Here is a 20,490-nt window from a genome sequence, read left to right as displayed (position 1 = left end):
TATACTGCCCCCTACAGGAGTAAGACACCAGGCAGAAAAGTCTGACTACGCCTATGGACAGTCCCAGGGGGTATACTCCCTCTCTCTGCTATAGGTACTCATTTTTTTTTCTGCCTAGACAGGACTTGGTTCCTTGCGGAGATCTCTGGTCCTGGCAATTTTTTCTGTTTAGCTAGAAATTTTTCTTCTGTTTTTTTTTTTCCTGTGAGATCTACAATCAACTGCTGGACTGGGCGACGGGCTGGATAATCCTATATCCAGTGGTCACCCCAGTCTGGCCAGCGAGCGTGCGTTGATCTCAGCTCTGCGCTAGGTCGGCTGCAACATAGTCCTACGGGATGGGGGCTGGCCGGTGTGTTAAACGCCTCACAAGATCACATACGACCGGATCTCGGCCGGAGTCACAGCGTTCCTCCTGGACGACAGCACCCCATACGCCTGGTTCCTTGTATGGTGAATAGCTGTCCCCCTCTCCCCCTGGAGGGTTTTGGGGTGGATGTGGGCCCCTCCTTGAGATGGTCAGACCCCCAGGTTCCCCTCCTTCCCGCACCCCTTCATCTGTCCCCTCATTTTACCCCCCTTCCACTTATGCTGGGGCTGTGTGGGTGGTCTGGTCCACCTTCTTTGGTGGGGGCAGGGTGCTATGCTGGCGATAGGGGGGAGGGGGTGCGCCGCCAGAAGATCAGCTGTGTGGAAGGGGGGGTTGTACCTGGTGGGGGCTCCTGCCCTGGCCTGTCCTTGAGGCCTAGGGATCCCTCCTGGGAGCCTTGTGGTGCCATGAAGGGCCGCCGTTTTCTTGTAGTCTGTGTGCTCAATGCACAGCGGCGATGTTTGTGTAATCCGGTGGCCGTTTTGCAGTGGTTTGCCATTGAAAATAGCAGCAGCCATGACAGTGGAGCCCAATTTTGTTGACGGCTATTTTGGTGGTGGGAGTCCCTCCTCATCCCCTGGTGCTGACTCCTGGATCTTTTCACTTCCTGATCGCTGCGTGTGGAGTGCAGATTGCCCTGGTGGCTGCAGGTGCCTGTTTCTGCTGGGTGGTGAGTCTGTTGGGGTCCTCTCCCTCTCTGCTGGTGCTGCCAGCGCAGTGGGGGTTGTCCATTTGCAGTGTTTTACACTTTTTGTGGGGCCTTTGGAGCACATCTCCCCACCTGATCCTCTCTCTGAGGCTGCAGGGCCTCACTAGCAAAAAGCGCCCCCCCGCCTTCTCTGCCTCATCTGTCTCATCAGATCCTGAATCTGATTTCGCCACTGCGGACGTGAGTCAGTGTTGGGTCTCCGACCACGCACCCGGAATCCTTAGATAGTGAGCACAATTCCTCCACATCTGCAACCGTGCACGAAAAGGCGCTGGTGGAAGCACTGATTGTATCTGTGCATGAGACCTTAAAGATGGGGGATGCAGCTGCGATGGAGGCGCAGGTTCTCTTTGGCACTCACATGCCATCCAGAGCGGCAAAGGTGCTTCCTTTCCCCGTCTATTTTGACAGAATTGTCGCTAAAGTGTGGGGACGACCCTTGGGGTCCCTAAGCGATTTGCTAGGCCTAGGAGTCCCTTATTAACCACTTTACCACTAGAGCATTTTGCTGTCTTACGTCTGGGCCACTTTTTGCGATTCGGCGCTGTGCGACTTTAACTGACAATTGCGCGGTCATGCGACGCCGTACCCAAACGAAAATTACGTCCTTTTTTTCCCCACAAACAGAGCTTTCTTTTGGTGGTATTTGATCACCTATGCGATTTTTACTTTTTGCGCTATAAACAAAAAAAGAGCGTTTATTTTGAAAAAATAACAATATTTTTAACATTTTTTTTTATGTGAAATTCCCCCCCAAAAAAATGTAAAAATCAACAAATTTTTTTAAAATTTTTGGCCAATTTGTTTTCTGCTACCTATGTTTGGTAAAAAAAAATCACAATAAGCGTATTTTGATTGGTTTGCGCAAAAAGTTATTGCGTTTACTAACAAAGGGAAAGATTTGTCTTTTTTTTTGTGGGACTGCGACATTGCGGCGGACAGATCGGACCCTTGACTGACATTTTTGACACTTTTGGGGGTTCCAGTGACATTACTGCAGTAATCAGTGCTATATATATGCACTGTTACTGTAAAAATGACACTGGCAGGGAAGGGGTTAATTTTATTGGAGAGGGAGGAGTTAATGTATGCCTGGTGCTTACTGATGTGTGGGGGGGAGGTGACTGAGTGACACAAGGACAGATCCAGGAATCAGCTACGCTGAACCCTGCAATCTGACCCTGCCTGTCACTTGGGAGATCCGCCCGCTTGTGTTTACACAGGCGGGCGGATCTCCACACTAGATCCCCGACAATCGGGGAAGAGCGGCGGCGATCGCCGCTGCTCCTCCCCTGGCCCGACTCCCGCTGTGACTGAAAACAGCGGGAGCGAGCCTCCGGCGGCGCGCGCGCGCCGCCGAGAAGGGGGAGTGTCTGACGACGTAGGTCTACGTCGTCAGACCTACAAGAGCCACTTTGCCGCAGTAGTACTACGGTACTCAGCGGTAAAGTGGTTAAAGCAGTGTTCCAGCCTCCCCCTCCAAAAATTAAAAGTCAGCAGCTACATATACTGTAGCTGCTGACTTTTAATATTAGGACACTTACCTGTCCTGGAGTGCTGCGATGTTGGCACCACAGCCGATGTTTCCATCAGCTGTCTGGCGCTGCCGCCGCCATTGTTGGTAAGGGAACCTGGCAGTGAAGCCTTGCGGCTTCACGGGCGGGTCCCTACTGCACATGCACAAAGCGAGCTTCGCATTTGGATTGGCTCGGCGGCGGGGGAAGGAGGAGGGATACAAACTTTCGAGGGACGGCGCCGTAGCACCGTCTCCCGGAAGTGGGGAAGGGTACCTGTCAAAAACATGTACCCGCTCCACCCCCCCCCCCCCGAAAGGTGCCAAATGTCGCACCGGCGGGGGGAGGAAGCAAATGAGCGGAAGTTCCACTTTTGGGTGGAACTCCGCTTTAAGAAGTGGACTGTTCCACCAGTGGTGGACCCTCCAGTTTCCAGATTGAACAAGGCAACCATGATTCCAGTTGAAGAGTCCCTGGCCTTTAAGGATCTGGCTGACAGGAAGGCAGAGGCTGTGGCCCGCAATGTGTACACCCTGGCTGGTTCAGCACTGAGGTCGGTACTTACCTTTGCACTGGTGTTGCAAACTCTGACCGAGTGGGCTAAGCTTTTACACCGTGACTTGGAGGGGGAGCAGTTCCCCCCTGCCTTTGCTGAGCTGGCAGACCAGTTGGTCCAGGGGCTGCAGTTTATCTGTGATGCCTCTTGGATGCGGCTCCCCTAGTTGCTAGGCTCTCTGTTTCAGCAGTGGTCCTTCGGCTTATTTTTTGCCTCAAATGTTGGTCCGCGGACCAGATTTCTAAGAAGGCCTTCCTTTTCAAGGAGATCGCCTGTTTGGAGCTACCCTGGATGACCTCATTAAGGGTCTCACAGGGGGGGGGGGGGGAAGAGTACCTTTTTTCTTCCGCAGGCTGCTACGGGCACGGTGCCTCGTCGTAGACGTGGGCCCTCCTTCTCGGCTCATAAGAAGTCATAAGGGTCTTTTTGGGGCGGTACAAGAATTGTTACTTCAAGGGTTGATTGACTCGATTCTGACATCGGAAGGTTTTCAGGGTTTTTACTCAACCTTGTTTACAGTTCCCAGGAAGGAAGGCAAGGTACGTCCAATTCTGGACCTCAAGGCGCTGTACTTTGTGCGGTTGCAGAAGTTCAGAAAGGAGTCCATTCGTGCGGTGGTGGCATCTCTGCATCAGGGGGATTTTCTTGCCACTATCAGCATCAAGGATGATTACCTTCACATTCCAATATGTGCTGGTCACCAGCACTACCTCCGCTTTGCCATGGGAGAGGAGCATTATCAGTTTGTGGCGTTACCTTTTGTGGTCGTCAGTGTTGGCCCTGATGCTAGCATTGTTACGCCAACGGGGGATCGGGGTATAGGACTACTTGCACTATCTCCTTCTGCGAGCGGAGTCTCCTACTGCTCTGGTGGAAAACCTGGAAATCATCATATGAACTCTGAGGGAGTTTGGCTGGATTCTGAATTTTCAGAAGTCTGCTCTGGTTCCGTCCACAAAGCTGGACTATCTGGGTCTGACTCTGGACTCTGCCTTAGCCAGAGTGCTCCTTCCTCTGAACAAACTCCAGAAACTGCAGGCTGTGATTAGTCTACTGCTGTCCAGCAGGTGGTCATCCCTCCGGACTTGCATGCGGTTTCTGGGCCTGATGGTGTCTACCTTCGAGGCGGTTCCATTTGCACAGTTCCATACGAGGTCCCTGCAAAGGGAGATTCTGGCCAAATGGGACAAGACTCTGCAGTCTCTGGACAGTCAGATCTGGGGAACGCAAGAGTCCTTGATATGGTGGCTTTGGCTGGGTAAATCCTTCCTCCCCTTGTATTGGACAGGGGTCACCACGAATGCCAGCCTGCTCAGGGGATCTGGACACTGGAAGAGTCCAGACTACCGATCAATGTCTTGGAACTCTGAGCGATCAGACTGTGCCTGGAACATTGGACGGATCATCTTCAGGGATGTCCAGTGCTCATTCAGGCGGACAATGCCGTGGCTTATGTCAATCACCAGGGGGTGATTGACCCCCTGGTGATTGACATAAGAGAAGTTTCCTGGCAGCTCTGGTAGTAGCTGGCATTCTAAGGTGGGCAGAGTGGTTTGTTCCAGCACTCTTCGCTGTACACATTCCCAGGGTGGAAACCTGGCAGGCGGATTACCTCAGTCGGCGGGCGTTGGACCAAGGTGAGTGGTCCCTTCATCTGGAGGTGTTTCATCAGTTGTGTCTCCGCTGGGGCATTCCTGAGGTGGATCTGTTGGCGTCCCGGCTCAACAGAAAGGTGAAGAGGTTTTTGGCTCGGTCAGGGGATCCTCTGGTGGACGCCACAGACGCGCTGGTGGCCCGTGGGGTCAGTAACGTCTGATTTACGCCTTTCCTCTTCTGAAGCTTCTGCCAAGACTTCTACACAAGATCGAGGCAGAAGGGATTCTGGTCATCTTAGTGGCCTTGCTGGGCTTGGTACGCCGATCTGGTGCAGTTGGTTGCAGACGTTCCTTGGAAGCGTCCTCTCAGAGAGGATCTGCTGTCCCAAGGACCAATCTTCCATCCTGCTTTACATTCGCTGGCTTTGACGGCTTGACTGTTAAACCAGGTGCTGATGGATAGAGGTTTATCTGAGTCGGTGATGCCAATGCTGTTAAAAGCTAGGAAATTTACTTCTAGGAAGATCTGCCATTGTACATGGAAGACGTACATTGCGTGGTGTGAGTCTCTTGGGGTTCATCCTCGTTCTTTTTCGGTTGGCTCGGATCTTGACCTTCCTTCAACGAGGGTTTGAGCAGAAACTGGCCTTGAAGTACTATCAAGGGCCAGGTGTCGGCCTTCGCGATCTTCTTTCAACAGCCCTTGGCCACACACTCCCTGGTGTGTACTCTACTTCAGGGAGTTAGGCACGTCACACCTCCAGTTTGGCACTTGGCTCCTCCTGTGCTGTCCCTTTTACCGCCTTGGGACCTCAATTGGGTGCTCTGCCGTCCAGATGCCTCCTTTTGATCTTTGGGAGATTCCGCTGTCCCAGAAGGTGGCCTTTTTGGTGGTTGTGACCCCTGCGCACAGGGTGTCGGAATAGGCAGAGTTATCCTGTCGTTCACCTTACTTGGTGGTTCACAGAGATAAAGTGGTTCTTCGCCTCTGTCCGTTGTTCCTTCCAAAGGTTGTCTCTGGTTTTCATTTGCATGAAGACATTGTGCTGCCTTCCCTGTGTCCCAGGTCGAAAACATCAGAAGGAAATTGCTTTGCATGCTTTGGGTGTGGTCTGGGCGATTAGGGTGTACCTGGCAGCTACGGAGTCTTTTAGGATATCAGACTCAATGATGGGCCTTGTCCACTGCGACCATTTCCAGATGGATCAGACAGACGGTGGTTCAGGCCTATTCTGTCAAGGGTCAGGTTCCTCCTTTCCCTGTCAAGGTGCATTCTACTTTGGCGCTCAGTGCCTCCTGGGCCTCCCATCATCAGGCATCAGTGACGCAGGATTGCAAGGCGGCCACCTGGTCGTCGGTGAAAACTTTAACAGAGTTCTGTAAAGTGGATGTGTCGGCATCTGCGGATGCTTTCTTTGGCCGCAAAGTTTTGCAGGCTGCGGTTTAGAGAACCTGATCCTCTTTGAGGGTGTATTGTTTTTCCAGATGGGCTCCATTTGTTTTGGTTTAGCTCCTGTTTACCTGGTTGGCTATAGTTTAGCCTTGGGAAATTATTTTTCGCTCTTCCCACTCCTCATGTTTAACACTTCTTTGGGACATGCCAATGGTTAAGAAGATCAGGTGTTGTGTCCTTAAATGAACGAAAGAGAAAATGGGATTTTTGACTTACCGCAAAATCCTTTTATCTAATGTGCATTGACGGGCACAGCACCCACCCACCCCTCTGTGGAGTTGTAATTCTTCTGACACTCCTCGTAACAAAACTGAGTACCTATAGCAGAGAGAGGGAGTATACCCCCTGGGACTGCCCATTGGCGCAGCCAGCCTTTTTTTCTGCCTAGTGTCCTACTCCTGTAGGGGGCAGTATAACCCAATGGTTAAGAAGATCAGGAGCTGTGTCCTTCAATGAACATCAGAGAAAAGGATTTTTTCAAAAATCAGGCTGGCGTTCTTGCATTGAAGTCAATAGGGTGTGGTTTTGCATTGCAGTCAATGGGACGCGGTTTTGCATTGCAGTCAATGGGACGCGGTTTTGCATTGCAGTCAATGGGACGCGGTTTTGCATTGCAGTCAATGGGACGCGGTTTTGCATTGCAGTCAATGGGACGCGGTTTTGCATTGCAGTCAATGGGACGCGGTTTTGCATTGCAGTCAATGGGACGCGATTCTGCATTGCAGTCAATGGGACGCGGTTCTGCATTGCAGTCAATGGGACGCGGTTCTGCATTGCAGTCAATGGGACGCAGTTCTGCGTCAGTCAATGGGACACGGTTTTGCGTCGCAGTCAATGGGACGCGGTTTTGCGCCGCAGTCAATGGGACGCAGCATGCCATTATTGCTCGCCACTGATCGCCATTAAATCGGTATTAAAACAAAAAGCAAACCTTTATAATATTGCAGCTTACCAATTCTTGCATGTGATGGCTGCATTCGTTTTTCTTTTTTCGGCTTTTTCATATTTTTTTATCTGGTGATCTAGCTAGCAAGTCTGTTTTTTCAAGAGCACTATCTCCATACCACAGTGTATCAGTTTACATGGATGAGACAAACCGCTGACAGTGGTTCTAAACTCTAAACATTGTTTACCTTAATGCATTCCTTGCATTATGGTAAACCATGTCTAGGCATCAGTATTGCCCCCTCACCCCCCTTATACTTACCTGAGCCCTCATTTGATCCAGTGCTGTGCAAATTTGCAGCTCTTCTCTCCCCTCACTTCTAAGTCTCACTGGCTTTTTTTTAAAGGCAGTGGGTGCTATTTGCTCCCAGTGACAAAGCCAGTGACAAGGAAGCAGGGGTGCTTCAGGGCTATAAGGCCTCCATGATTGAAAGAACTGGAATTCAATAAATGGAAGGGGAGGGCCAAAGACAGTTGAGCTTGGAAGGAAAGGGCTAGAGCAGGGATCCTCAAACTACGGCCCTCCAGCTGTTGCAGAACTACACATCCCATGAGGCATTGTAAAACTCTGACATTCACAGACATGACTAGGCATGATGGGAATTGTAGTTCCTGAACAACAGGAGGGCCATAGATTGAAGACCCCTGGGCAAGATGATGCTGGATGTCCTCCAGCCAGAAATTGAGGCGGGCTCTGTCTGACTTGCTGTAGCTTTTAATGCATGTTGTGATTAGCTCACAGTGTGCAGTGAAATCAGAGGGAGCCATTTCAGTCCAGTAGAATAGCCGGTACAACTGTGCAAGACTGAAGGGAGGGTCGGAGTTCAGCTTTAATCAAACATCGATCGTTTGTAATACTTTAGAATTCCCATTACCAATTTCTTGACAAGTATGGATGTCTTCATAACCCGCATTTGTAGAAGAATCTCCAGCCCAGTCATAAGTTTAATAAACTGCAGTTCATTAATACATAAAATTATCATGGCTCGCGGAAATAGAAGTAATAGAGTCATACATTCATATTGATTGGGAATGAAATGGTAATCAGGCCGCTCGGCTGTCCAGGAGTGAAACTTTGCTGAAATAATTTCTCCCATTTATAGAAGTAGCGCGGCTCTAATTATTCCAAAGCTGGAACTTTTAAAGTGTACCTGTCACCTTCTTGCATTATATTCTAGAACATGACCACTATTGGACCAATCCCATACCTCAACTGACCTCGAACCTTTCCTGTTGTCCTTAGTGGCAGCACCTCCATCTGTGTACACATACTGTTTATGGCACTTTTCCACTGCAAATACCGGCTCGGCCCTGCTTGGCCCGGTTTGCTTTTCCACTGCTGGTACCACATGGTACGGTGTTGGAACGGTTCGGTACGGTACGGTATAGGTTTGCTTTTCCACTAACGTAGTACTAAAGTTAAGTGGGTGGGATAACAACGGGGTGGGTGGGATTCTCTGACCAATCAGTGGCTAGTAGTGACTGCAGGCAAAGGATTGTGGGATATGGTAACGGGTATGGTACCTCTTGGAACCACGATCGAGGTGGTACTGTTTTGCCGTACCGTTCGGTTCCATGCAGTGGAAAAGCATCGCTGTACCGTACCGAACCGTTCCTACACCATACTTGGCCCTGCTTGGCCCGGTTGGCTTTTCCACTGCTGGTACTGCATGGTATGGTGTAGGAACAGTACGGTACGGCGGCGCTTTTCCACTGCATGGAACCGAACGGTACGGCTCTCAAAAACAGTACCACCTCGATTGTGGTTCCAAGAGGTACCATACCCGGTACCATATCCCACAATCCTTTGCATGCAGTCACTACTAGCCACTGATTGGTCAGAGAATCCCACCCACCCCATTGTTATCCCACCCACTTAACTTTAGTACTACTTTAGTGGAAAAGCAAACCATACCGAACCGTTCCAACACCGTACCATGCGGTACCAGCAGTGGAAAAGCGAACCGGGCCAAGCAGGGCCGAGTAGAGCCGAGCCGGTACTTGCAGTGGAAAAGTGCCATTTAGATGCTTTGACATGATTGGTGGTGCATGCATTGCCACCCGTATTGGATAACTTGCATTGCTGCTCTGAAGCACTGAGGTCCTTGCTCGGTGATCCCCATCTAGTGTGGGGGGTTTGCATCGAAGATACTCATCCAGGAGCCAAATATGAAAGTAGTGTAGAGACGCCGCACTCCCAACAACCCGATCAGTGAAGAGCAGCCTCGGTCTTGGCTCCTCCTAGGCCACGCCCTTTGACTAGTTTCGCCCCGAGATTAGACGTAGTGGTCCTGACTCTGTATGATGAAGCCCCAGGGCCAGTGAAACGTGTCAAAGGGTAGCATGGGAGAAGCCAAGGCTGAGGCCGCTCTTTATTCTTCTCAGGGATCGGGCTGGAGTGCAGCGTCTCTATATGCATTGCTGCACCTGCCTGTCTTTTTTTTCCTATAGGCCCTCAGGGTGCATCCACACAGCAAAAAGCACAAATTAGCGTAAAACAAATATACGCTATTTTGGCAAAAGTATTGGGACACCTGCCTTTACTTGCACATGAACTTTAATGGCATCCCAGTCTTAGTCCGTAGGGTTCAATATTGAGTTGGCCCACCCTTTGCAGCTATAACAGCTTCAACTCTTCTGGGAAGGCTGTCCACAAGGTTTAGGAGTGTGTCTATGGGAATGTTTGACCGTTCTTCCAGAAGAGCATTTATGAGGTCAGGCACTGATGTTGGAGAGAAGACCTGGCTCACAGTCTCTGCTCTAATTCATCCAAAAGGTGTTCTATCGGGTTGAGGTCAGGACTCTGTGCAGACCAGTCAAGTTCCTCCACCCCAAACTCGTTCATTTATGTCTTTTAAAGACCTTGCTGATCATCAGTGCCCTGATTACAGTGCAGCCCCAACAGTGCCCATCTGTAAAGCCAACCTGCACCCATCGGTGACACAGTCAGTTTCCAGCAGTGATGCCAATCAGTGCTGCCTTTCAGTGTCAACTATCATTGCCCATAAGTTCTGCCTATCATTACTGTATATTAGTGCCTCATCAGCGCACATCACTGAAGGAGAAAAATTACTTCTTTACAAAATATTCTGCAAGAACCTAAGAGAATTTTTTTTTTTTTCAAAGTATTTTTTTTTTTTTTATTTAGCAAAAACTAAAAAACCAAGGGTTAAATAAATACAACCAAAATAAAGCTCTATTTCTGGGAAGAAAATAATAAATTATTTATTTCGTTCATTGACTGACACAGCACCTGATTTTCATGACTATTGGGTTATACTGCCCCCTACAGGAGTATGACACTAGGAAAGAAAAGAATCTGGCTACGCCTATGGGCAGTCCCAGGGGGGTATACTCCCTCTCTCTGCTATAGTTACTCATTTTTTTTTTTGCCTAGTCAGGAGTAATGACCTAGTTCCCTGCTGAGATCTCTGGTCCTGGCAATTTTTTCTTTTTAGTTAGAAATTTTTCTCCTGGTTTCTTCGTATGAGATCTGCAAACAACTGCTGGACTGGGCGACGGGCTGGACAGACTAGATCCAGTGGTCACCCCAGTCTGGGCAGCAAGCATGCGCAGACCTCAGCTACGCTCTAGGTCGGCTGCGACATAGCCCCACCGGACAGGGTCTGGCCTGCGAGTTAAACGCCTCGCGAGGTCGCATACGACCGTGTCTCGTCCCGAGTCGCAGTGTTCCTCCTGGCCGACAGCCGCCCCATTTCAAAAGAGAGGAGGTTCTGTCTGGAGCGGTGCCCGTCTGGTTCCTGGTATGGTGAGTAGCTGTCCCCCCTTCTCCCTCTGGAGAGTTTTGGGGTGGACGTGGGCCCCTCCTTGGGACGGTCGGACCACTGGGTTCCCCTCCTTCCCGTCAGGCTCCCCCTTATCTGGCCCCCCATCCTACCCCCCTCCACTTATGCAGGGGCGGTGTGGTTGGTCTGGTCCACCTCCTTGGGTGGGGGCAGGGCACTATGCTGGTGATGGGGAACTGGTGTGCGCCGCCGGCGACCAGACGATCGGTTGTGCAAAGGGGGGGGGGGTTGTACCTGGTGGGGGCTCCTGCCAGGTTCCCCTTTCCTGCCTGGGCCTGTCCTTGAGGCCTAGGGATCCCTCCTGTGTCTCTAGGAGCCTTGTGTTGCCACGTGGGGCCGCTATTTTGCTGTAGTCTGTGTTTCTATGCACAGCCGCCATGTTTGTGTAGTCCAGCGGTCATGTTGTGGTTCTGCCATTGAAAATAGTGGCAGTCATGACAGTGGAGCCCTGTGGGCGGCAATTTCGGTGGTGGGAGCCCCTCCACATCCCCTGGTGCTGACTCCTGGCTCTTTTCACTTCCTGATCGCTGCACGTGGAGTGCAGATTATTCTGGTGGCTGCAGGTGCCTGTTTCTGCTGGGAGGTGGGTCTGGTGGGGTTCTCTCCCTCTCTGCTGAGGATCACGTAGTGCTTGATCGCTTAGTGCTTGTGTCTGGCGACCAGGTAGTGCTGCCAGCACGGTGGGGGTTGGCCCTTTGCAGTGTATTACACTTTTTGTGGGGTTCCCCTGGTGACTAATGGAGTCTTTGGAGCACATCTCCCCACCTGATCCCCTCTGTGTCCCAACCATCCATCGATGCACTGACGGCGGAGTCCTTTGTGTTCCGGGTGGAGGTGGCTTTCGGGCAACGAGCTAGCGAAAAGCACCCCCCACCTCCCCCTGCCTCATCTGTCTCATCAGATCCTGAATCTGTTTCGGCCGCCGCAGACGTGGGTCACCCTGCTGGGTCTGTGACCACACGCCCGGAGTCCTCAGATAGTGAAGATGATTCCTCCACATCTGCAAAATGCGCTGGTGTTAGCACTGGCTGTATCTGTGCGTGAGTTCTTGAAGTTGGAGGACTCAGCTGTGATAAAGGTGCGCAGGTTCCCCTTGGCACTCACAAGCCATCTAGAGCAGCAAAGGTGTTAACTTTCCAAATCCTTCCTTCCCTTGTATTGGACAGTGGTCCCCATGGATGCCAGCCTGTCCTGCTGGGGAGACGTCCTCGGCAAAAATTCTGCTCAGGGGATCTGGACACTGGAAGAGTTCAGACTACCGATCAATGTCTTGGAAGGCCAGCGATCAGACTGTGCCTGGACCATTCGACGGATCGTCTTCAGGGATCTCCAGTGCGCATTCAATCGGACAATGCCACGACCGTGACTTATGTCAATCACCAGGGGGGACACAAGAAGTTCCTGGCGGCCCTGGAGATAGCCAGCATTCTAAGGTGGGCAGAACGGTTTGTTCCAGCCCTCTCCCCTGTACGCATTCCCGGGGTTGAAAACTGGCAGCGGATTACCTCAGTCGGCAGGTGTTAGACCAAGACCATCAAGTCTTTTGCAGACTCGAACAGGTTTTCTTCCAAGATTGCCCTGTATTTGGCTCCATCCATCTTCCCATCAACTCTGACCAACTTTCCTGTCCCTGCTGAAGAAAAACATCCCCACAACATGATGCTGCCATCACCATGTTTCCTGGTGGGGGTGGTGTGTTCAGGGTGATGTGCAGTGTTTGTTTTCTGCCACACATAGCTTTTTTTTCTTTTAGGCCAAAAAAGTTACATTTTGGTCTTCTCTGAACAGCACCTTTTTTTTCCATGTTTGCTGTGTCCCCCACATGGCTTCTCGCAAACTGCAAACAGGACTTCTTATGCCTTTCTTTCACCAATGGCTTTCTTCTTACCACTCTTCCATAAAGGGTAGATTTGTGGAGCGCACGACTAATAGTTGTCCTGTTGACAGATTCTTCCACCTGAGCTGTGGATCTCTGCAGCTCCTCCCAGAGTTACCATGGACCTCTTGGCTGCTTCTCTGATGAATGCTCTCCTTGCCTGGCCGGTCAGTTTAGGTGGACGGCCATGTCTTGGTAGGGTTGCAGTTGTGCCATGCTCTTCATTTTCAGATGTTGGATTGAACAGTGCTCCATAAGATGTTCAAAGCTTGAGATATTTATTTATAACCTAACCCTTCTTTAACCTTCTCCACAACTTTATCCCTGACCTGCCTGGTGTGTTCCTTGGCCTTCATGATGCTTTGCTCACTAAGGTTCGCTAACAAACCACTGAGGGCTTCACAGAACAGCTGTATTTATATTGAGATTAAATTACACACAGGTGGACTCTATTTACTATTTAGGTGACTTCTGAAAGCAAAATAGTTTTTAGTTAGGTGTATCAGAGTAAAAGGAGCTGAATACAAATGCATGCCACACATATTTGTTTGTAAAAAAAACCTTTAAAAATCATTTATTTTCCTTTCACTTCACAATTATGTGCCACTTTGTGTTGGTCTATCACATAAAATCCCAATAAAATACATTTACGTTTTTGATTGTAACATGACAAAATGTGGAAAATTTCAAGGGGTATGAATACTTTTTCTAGGCACTGTTCTTATTTTTAGCCCACTCTAGTTCAGTCATGTGATCTCCACTCTGTCAGCCAGTGCTGCTTCAGGGGAGAGGAGGGAGCGCCGACAACCGATGGGCCGTTGAAGCCTAAAAATGATGTCACAGCTCCAGGCTTTACCAGCCATCCTCTCCCCTAGGGATACGTCACTTTGCCTACACCGGCCACTCACCCGCAGTAGGTTGCAAACAGGCAGTTGCCAAGTGGTTAAATAACAGCATCAAAAAACCCAACAAGATTTACCGATCCTTTCAGTGACTTGTTCCACATGCATTGAGTATAAACACGGAAACACGAGGGACCGCACTTTCATTACCTGTAAAATGAAAAAGTATTCTGCTCTCATTTTTTTCTCAAATGCCCATTGCCAAATTCTTGACAAGTATGGATGTCTTCATAAACTCCATTTGTAGAATTGTTCTCCTCAGCCCTCGCAGACATATAAAAAAAAGGTCCGTTCATTATTAAAGAAAATTATCATCGCTTGCAGAAATAAATGTAATGAAGTTATATCTTTGTATTGATCTGGAGCGAGACGAGGACTTAACGACTGTCTAGGGAGTGAAAGTGGTCTGCTGGAAAATTAGGACAGCCATTCCAGCTGTATGCCGGTAGGTGTGCTGGTCCAGCGCTGGACCTCAGAGGTAGGCGAGATGCTGGACTCCAGAGGTAGGCGAGATGCTGGACCCCAGAGGTAGGCGAGATGCTGGACCCCAGAGGTAGGCGAGATGCTGGACCCCAGAGGTAGGCGAGATGCTGGGCCCCAGAGGTAGGCGAGATGCTGGGCCCCAGAGGTAGGCGAGATGCTGGGCCCCAGAGGTAGGCGAGATGCTGGGCCCCAGAGGTAGGCGAGATGCTGGGCCCCAGAGGGGTAGGCGAGATGCTGGGCCCCCAGAGGTAGGCGAGATGCTGGGCCCCCAGAGGTAGGCGAGATGCTGGGCCCCCAGAGGTAGGCGAGATGCTGGGCCCCCAGAGGGGTAGGCGAGATGCTGGGCCCCCAGAGGGGTAGGCGAGAAGCTTGGCCCCAGATGGGTAGGCGAGAAGCTTGGCCCCAGATGGGTAGGCGAGAAGCTTGGCCCCAGATGTGTAGGCGAGAAGCTTGGCCCCAGAGGTAGGCGAGATGCTGGGCCCCAGAGGTAGGCGAGATGCTGGGCCCCAGAGGTAGGCGAGATGCTGGGCCCCAGAGGGGTAGGCGAGATGCTGGGCCCCAGAGGGGTAGGCGAGATGCTGGGCCCCCAGAGGTAGGCGAGATGCTGGGCCCCCAGAGGTAGGCGAGATGCTGGGCCCCCAGAGGGGTAGGCGAGATGCTGGACTCCAGAGGTAGGCGAGATGCTGGACCCCAGAGGTAGGCGAGATGCTGGGCCCCAGAGGTAGGCGAGATGCTGGGCCCCAGAGGTAGGCGAGATGCTGGGCCCCAGAGGTAGGCGAGATGCTGGGCCCCAGAGGTAGGCGAGATGCTGGGCCCCAGAGGTAGGCGAGATGCTGGGCCCCAGAGGGGTAGGCGAGATGCTGGGCCCCCAGAGGTAGGCGAGATGCTGGGCCCCCAGAGGTAGGCGAGATGCTGGGCCCCCAGAGGTAGGCGAGATGCTGGGCCCCCAGAGGGGTAGGCGAGATGCTGGGCCCCCAGAGGGGTAGGCGAGAAGCTTGGCCCCAGATGGGTAGGCGAGAAGCTTGGCCCCAGATGGGTAGGCGAGAAGCTTGGCCCCAGATGGGTAGGCGAGAAGCTTGGCCCCAGAGGTAGGCGAGATGCTGGGCCCCAGAGGTAGGCGAGATGCTGGGCCCCAGAGGTAGGCGAGATGCTGGGCCCCAGAGGGGTAGGCGAGATGCTGGGCCCCAGAGGGGTAGGCGAGATGCTGGGCCCCCAGAGGTAGGCGAGATGCTGGGCCCCCAGAGGTAGGCGAGATGCTGGGCCCCCAGAGGGGTAGGCGAGATGCTGGGCCCCCAGAGGGGTAGGCGAGATGCTGGGCCCCCAGAGGGGTAGGCGAGATGCTGGGCCCCCAGAGGGGTAGGCGAGAAGCTTGGCCCCAGATGGGTAGGCGAGAAGCTTGGCCCCAGATGGGTAGGCGAGAAGCTTGGCCCCAGATGGGTAGGCGAGAAGCTTGGCCCCGGATGGGTAGGCGAGAAGCTTGGCCCCGGAGGGGTAGGCGAGAAGCTTGGCCCCAGATGGGTGGGCGAGAAGCTTGGCCCCAGATGGGTGGGCGAGAAGCTTGGCCCCAGATGGGTGGGCGAGAAGCTTGGCCCCAGATGGGTGGGCGAGAAGCTTGGCCCCAGATGGGTGGGCGAGAAGCTTGGCCCCAGATGGGTGGGCGAGAAGCTTGGCCCCAGAGGGGTAGGCGAGATGCTGGGCCCCAGAGGGGTAGGCGAGATGCTGGGCCCCAGAGGTAGTTATGATGCTGTTACAAAGGTGGGAAATTGAAATAAATGTGGGAACAACAAAATTTATAATAATAGTATACTAGAAAGCCACTGAAATATCTAGTGAATATTTATTATGAACAGGCACACCAAGAGAAGTTTTGATAAAAAGCATAAAACAAAACTTTATTGGACATCAAAATACATGAAGTTCCTTACACATAAAAGTTACCACAAACTATACACAAAATAACAAGACAAACATACACTCCTAATCCCAATATCCCAAAAAGTCCAATAATACTTCCAATATCCCAAAGAAAATGTCAAATAAGACTTTGCTCTGGTAGTTTAATGTCAACAGCTTACACTGGATAAACTGGAACTGGACAATGAGGTCCTGGCTGCATCTTTCTACAGCTCCAAACAGCGAACCTTCTCCCCCCATGCTAGAGACTCTATTTATAGTCCTGTAGATCAGAGACCACCCACAGGATGTAAATATTCCTGTTTACCACTAACAGGTTGTTTAGTAAGTGATGTCAGCAAGACATGGTAGCACTTCCCACCAAAACCACATAGTCAATTGGATATGCAGCAGCCATCTTTATACACAATGTCAAAGCTCACTAAACCACCTGTGGGTGAGAGATATTATTACACATGTATGGGAACATTTGTCATGAATCAGTTAAAAAATATCCACAACTGATACAGATGCTGGACCCCGGAGGTAGGTAGGATGCTGGACCCCGGAGGTAGGTAGGATGCTGGACCCCGGAGGTAGGTAGGATGCTGGACCTCAGAGGTAGGTAGGATGCTGGACCCCGGAGGTAGGTAGGATGCTGGACCCCGGAGGTAGGTAGGATGCTGGACCCCGGAGGTAGGTAGGATGCTGGACCCCGGAGGTAGGTAGGATGCTGGACCCCGGAGGTAGGTAGGATGCTGGACCCCGGAGGTAGGTAGGATGCTGGACCCCGGAGGTAGGTAGGATGCTGGACCCCGGAGGTAGGTAGGATGCTGGACCCCGGAGGTAGGTAGGATGCTGGACCCCGGAGGTAGGTAGGATGCTGGACCCCGGAGGTAGGTAGGATGCTGGACCCCGGAGGTAGGTAGGATGCTGGACCCCGGAGGTAGGTAGGATGCTGGACCCCGGAGGTAGGTAGGATGCTGGACCCCGGAGGTAGGTTGGATGCTGGACCCCGGAGGTAGGTTGGATGCTGGACCCCGGAGGTAGGTTGGATGCTGGACCCCGGAGGTAGGTAGGATGCTGGACCCCGGAGGTAGGTAGGATGCTGGACCCCGGAGGTAGGTAAGATGCTGGAAATCTTTCAGAAGCAGTTCTCGTCTATGGTAGTAACTTTGGGGGTCCCTGGAGTTGTCTGAAGTATATAAAGAGGCTGGGAACCTCACAGAACGAATGAAAGTCCAGTAAGCCTTTGTTGTAGGTGACAAAAAGTCAAAAGAAAAAAGTGTACTTTGTGGGCTTAAAACTCCCACTTCATCTGGCGACCGTGATCGAGATGTTGTATCCTTTAGGCTAGGTTCACACTAGTGCAAAGCGATTTTAAAGTGGAAATAAACTTCCATCTATTTTTTGTACCTATGGGTAACCCTTTAATAAGTCTTACCTATAGGTATTGTAAATATCTCCTAAACGTGCACCGTTTAGGAGATATTTACTGTTTATGCAGCCAATGGCGTCATCGACACATGCGCTCTGAAGGTATGGCCACCCGTGCCATTTCTTCAGAGCCATGTGCCTTGACCGGCGGTTAAAGCGCACATGCACGGAAGTGATGTCATGCTGCTCCAGCCAGTCACACTGGAAAACAGGTGAAGATTGATGCGTCTTCGAGCGCTGACAATGAGGACTTAGTTTGCAGGCAAGTTTCACATAATGTGCTAGTATGCTATGCATATTAGCACGTTATGCGATGCATACTAGCACATTATGCCTTTACTTTTGAAGGTCATAAAAAGCTGCGCTTAACTTCCTCTTTAAATCCAATTTTTAATGCAGTTAATGTATTGCAGCTGCTGTGCAACTTGGCACATCTTTGATAAGTTATTAATGCGTGTTTTATTGCTGCAACTCACCCTTGCTGTCAGCCAGTAGAGATGAGTCATTGGTTGTTAGGGAGCCAGCACCCTCTGGCGTCCTAACAACGATAAGTCATCCCTGCTGTCAGGGATTTTTTTTATATTGTGCGGGTCGGCGGCCAGCGTTCATCGTGATTAAGGATGGATTTACATCAAGGGAACATTTTTGTTTTATTTTTATTAATAAAGGATTTAGCGCCGGTTCACATAGGAGCGACCTCCGAGATCGCGGTGCGAGCAGCGCGCCGCGACCTTGGAGCGGCCGCCACGGACTTCATAACATTGAAGTCTATGGCGGTCGCCTCCTGGTCGCCCCAAAGAAGCTCCGGACCCTTTTTCTAGGTCGGAGCGACTTGTGTCGCTCCTATTAGAACGGGTCCGCAGCTTTCCTATGGGAGGCGACCTGTGAGGCGACCAGGTCGCCTCACAGATCGCCCTAGTGTGAACCGGGGCTTATCGTAAAATGTTTTGTGGTTTTATTTACTTTGATATTTTTTTGTGAATGAGTAAGAGGTGTGCTGTGTACTCCATACTTATTCACATAGGGGGGCCAGGATCTGGGGCTTCCAGATTCTGATAAGGTACCTCTGCACCCCTACAACCACCAGGACCGGCTTGTGGGATAAAGGCCCCTGTCCTCCTCAACATGGCCACAAGGTGCTTTGCCAGGGGGGGTGGGGTGCAAAGTGTCCCCCTTCCCCCCCCCCATAGTGAGGACCGGGATGAGTCACTGGTTGTTAGGATGCTGGCAGGTACCACTTCCTTACCAACCGATGACTCATCCCTTAACAGCAATAATGAGTGACTGGTTTTAAGGACTCCGGAGCATGCTGGCTCCGAACAGCCAGCTCAGATCGCACACAAAATTGCATCTAAAGACATGTAAATGCGATTTTGATGCGTTCCCATTGAAGTCTATAGACAACAAAATCGTACTCCATCGCACCAAAGTAGCACAGGACCTTTCCAAAGTTACATCTGCATTAATGCTGCATTGATGTGAACAGGCTGCATTGGAAGCAATGTTCAGTGCGACCCAAGTTGCATCTGAAATTATATCAGTGTGAACCAGGCCTTAAATTGTATTCTGTTGTCCAGTATTTTCTTGATTTTGAGTCCCCAAAATCTGTTAGGACTTTCTTTTGACGACTTGTCATGTTCAATAAAGACTTTATGGGCTTAAGCCGGGTACACATAGTTACATAGTTAGGTTGAAAAAAAGACACAAGTCAATCTGGCTCAACCAATAAAAAACAGTAATGAAAACCCAACCATACAATCCCATGTACACAATCCTATACCCGCAGTTGATCCAGAGGAAGGCGAAAAACCCAGCAAAGCATGATCCAATTTGTTACAGCAGGGGAAAAAATTCCTTCCTGATCCTCCGAGAGGCAATTGGATATTCCCTGGATCAACTTTACCTAAAAATATTAATACCCAGTTATATTATGTACACCTAGGAAAGAATCCAGGCCTTTTTTTAAAGCAATCTAGTGAGCTGGCCAGAACCACCTCTGGAGGGAGTCTATTCCACATTTTCACAGCTCTTACTGTGAAGAAACCTTTCCATATTTGGAGACCAAATCTTTTTTCCTCTTGACGTGAAGAGTGCCCCCTTGTCCTCTGTGTTGACCTTAAAGTGAACAACTCAACACCAAGTTCACTATATGGACCCCTTATGTATTTATACATGGAGATCATATCCCCCCTTATGTATTTATACATGGAGATCATATCCCCCCTTATGTATTTATACATGGAGATCATATCCCCCTTATGTATTTATACATGGAGATCATATCCCCCCCTTATGTATTTATACATGGAGATCATATCCCCCCTTATGTATTTATACATGGAGATCATACCCCCCTTATGTATTTATACATGGTGATCATATCCCCCCTTATGTATTTATACATGGAGATCATATCCCCCTTATGTATTTATACATGGTGATCATATCCCCCCCTTATGTATTTATACATGGAGATCATATCCCCCCCTTATGTATTTATACATGGTGATCATATCCCCCCTTATGTATTTATACATGGAGATCATATCCCCTCTCATGTATTTATACATGGAGATCCTATCCCCCCCCTTATGTATTTATACATGGTGATCATATCCCCCCTTATGTATTTATACATGGAGATCATATCCCCCCTTATGTATTTATACATGGTGATCATATCCCCCCTTATGTATTATACATGGAGATCATATCCCCCTTATGTATTTATACATGGAGATCATATCCCCTCTCATGTATTTATACATGGAGATCCTATCCCCCCCCTTATGTATTTATACATAGTGATCATATCCCCCCTTATGTATTTATACATGGTGATCATATCCCCCTTATGTATTTATACATGGAGATCATATCCCCTCTCATGTATTTATACATGGAGATCCTATCCCCCCCCTTATGTATTTATACATGGTGATCATACCCCC

The 20,490-nt window shown here is 50.4% G+C and overlaps 1 protein-coding gene across 6 annotated transcripts in view; it reads left to right on the top strand.

The window, feature by feature from the left end:
- Positions 1–20,490, top strand: part of TTC7B (tetratricopeptide repeat domain 7B) — a gene marked incomplete at its 3' end in the record, with an annotated part of 261,869 nt that overhangs the window by 52,522 nt on the left and 188,857 nt on the right. The gene's annotated exons all lie outside the window — the stretch shown is intronic.

The sequence above is a fragment of the Pelophylax lessonae genome (assembly GCF_965119305.1).
Source record: "Pelophylax lessonae genome assembly, chromosome: 13".
Classification (NCBI taxonomy): Eukaryota; Metazoa; Chordata; class Amphibia; order Anura; family Ranidae; genus Pelophylax; species Pelophylax lessonae.
The sequence above is the reverse complement of the archived record's forward strand: the minus strand, read 5'-3'. Positions and strand labels throughout refer to the sequence as shown.